The 2130-nt window shown below is 51.1% G+C and overlaps 1 pseudogene; it reads left to right on the plus strand.

Moving 5' to 3' along the window:
• The first annotated feature begins 520 nt into the window (after positions 1 to 520).
• LOC116895060 lies at positions 521 to 610 on the plus strand (annotated as a pseudogene).
• The last annotated feature ends 1520 nt before the right edge of the window (positions 611 to 2130 follow it).

Genomic DNA, 2130 nt, shown 5'->3' on the forward strand with positions numbered 1-2130 from the left:
CTCCTCTTGGGCAGGAAAGAACAGCTGTCTACCCTTCCTGTCAGCGTGTTAGTCATCTCAGAGATGTCATCTTCAGGAATGCTGCAGAAGAAGCCAGAGATGAACCCTCTCTGTGTAGAGGTTCTGTAGTCAGGGCTCACGTAGGAAAGTGTGCTGATCCTCATGAGGTGGCCGAGCCAGGAGCAGGAGCGGGCACATCCCTGTCCTGAGCATGTGTTGATTCAGAATCAACGCATGAGTCACATAAGCCTGAATGTGGGAGATCGGTCAGGATGGCACATGGCCGGTGCTCCCTCAAACATTCCCGAGAACGCTAACGCATCTTTCCGACTAGCGAAGGCAAGTGGAAGGTAGACTAGCTCTGAAATGTTAGGCCTGGAAACTAACATCTCAACTCCTTGACTCTAAATTTTCATATACCTGCTATTTCACTTATGCATTTAACACTCCCAGCATCTCCAGGAGACACATAGTTATGGTAATAAAGGTGATAAAACCAATGAGTAATGACCTGCAGGTGACTGCAGTGTAGGCCGCAGAGAGCGGGGAGTCTATGTCTACGCTCAGTGTTCTGACCTATGAACATCTGAATGATTAACAGCCTACCATTCCCTGAAAACGGCGAGCCCCAGATGACACCAGTTCAGCACCAGGCAGGCCAGGGTGGGCTCCCAGGATGGTTAGCAAGCCAGGGACTAGAAGGAGCCCACCTGGGACCTCTAAGCCCCAGGCAGGAGTGAGCCTGAGATAGACAACTCTTACATGGGGCCACTGGAGGTGTGGGGGAGCTGGGTGACAGTCTAGTACAGTGCAGGCCTGGGGGTGGGGGTGCAGATCATGCCTGAGACGACCCCTGCCTAGCATGACCACTGCCCAGAGCCATAAGGCATGACTGGGGCACGGCACTCCCAAGACCACTCCTGAGATGACCCCAGACACTCAGGACTTGGGGCTCCATTAAGAGGAGCAAGTAAATGGTGGAGAAATGGAAGAGAAAGAGAAAGAGAAAGATGTGGGCACAATGAAAAGAAGCAGAACTGGAGACTTGAGGGTAGTGAGGAACAGTCTGGTTTGAGTAGCTGGTAGCCACCTGGGACCATGGTGGTTTACGTCCTGTGCTGCCACCAAAGCCACGTCAGGGTCCCTGGTCCTGCAGCAATGTGGGAGATCTGTCCTTACCTCTCTATGTGTTGATTTGGACTAGGGTTCCCTTCTCCTCCTCCCGCTCATTACCTGCAGACCTGGCCCTGGGATCCTGAGAGCAGGAGAGTTGGCCCTGCCCCTCATCAGCTGCAGCACTCAGGAGAGCCACCCTGGCAGGAGTGGTTGCTGGAGTTGCTGATGAGTCAGCCCTGCGGTTGTAAGGGAGAGAGCTAGTGGGCTGACCAGCTCAGATATCTCTCAGGCCCAGATCCAGGAATTTGGCCCTCCCCAACATCTACCCCATCCATGAACTGCTAGAATTCACGAAGGGCCCAGTCCTACAGATTCCCAAAGTACAGGATCTCCATGACACAGGGCAACAACAGGATTTCTGAGAGGAGTCCCAGTGAGGATCCAGTATTGACAGAGTAGCAGAAGCCAGAGGCCTCGAACCAGACCAACAAGTCATCACAATGCACATTTGGAAGCAAAGAAGTGTGAACCAAAGGGTATACTGTGGGACACACTGTGACACACTGCAGCTTCCACCATGAGATTTTCTTTTCTCTGTTTGGGGGTGGGGAGTGATTGTAAGAGTAGTTGGTGGTGGGAGATGAGTGGGATTGGGGTGCATGATGTGAAATTCATAAAGAACCAATAAAAAGTAGAAACAGAGCAAAACCCAATCGGTAACGGAAGTGAATAACCACTGTAGAAGCTGGATGCGGCTGAGGAACGGAGATCAGCTTAGAACTCCCTGTCTAACTCTAGTGACGAACACCCCCCATTATACACCTGCTTAGATCCATAGAATGTAACAAGACTGGGTTTCCCACAGGAGTGGTTACAACTTACATTCCCACTAGCAGGGCAAAAGAGTTGTAGTCTATTCAATGTTGGCCACACTGACACCAGTGTGACCAATCTTTCCCATTTTGGCCTCTTTGATAGGTATGAGGTAGTATCTCACTGTGACTTTAATTAAAA

The sequence above is a fragment of the Rattus rattus genome, chromosome 2, assembly GCF_011064425.1.
Source record: "Rattus rattus isolate New Zealand chromosome 2, Rrattus_CSIRO_v1, whole genome shotgun sequence".
NCBI classification, from domain to species: Eukaryota; Metazoa; Chordata; class Mammalia; order Rodentia; family Muridae; genus Rattus; species Rattus rattus.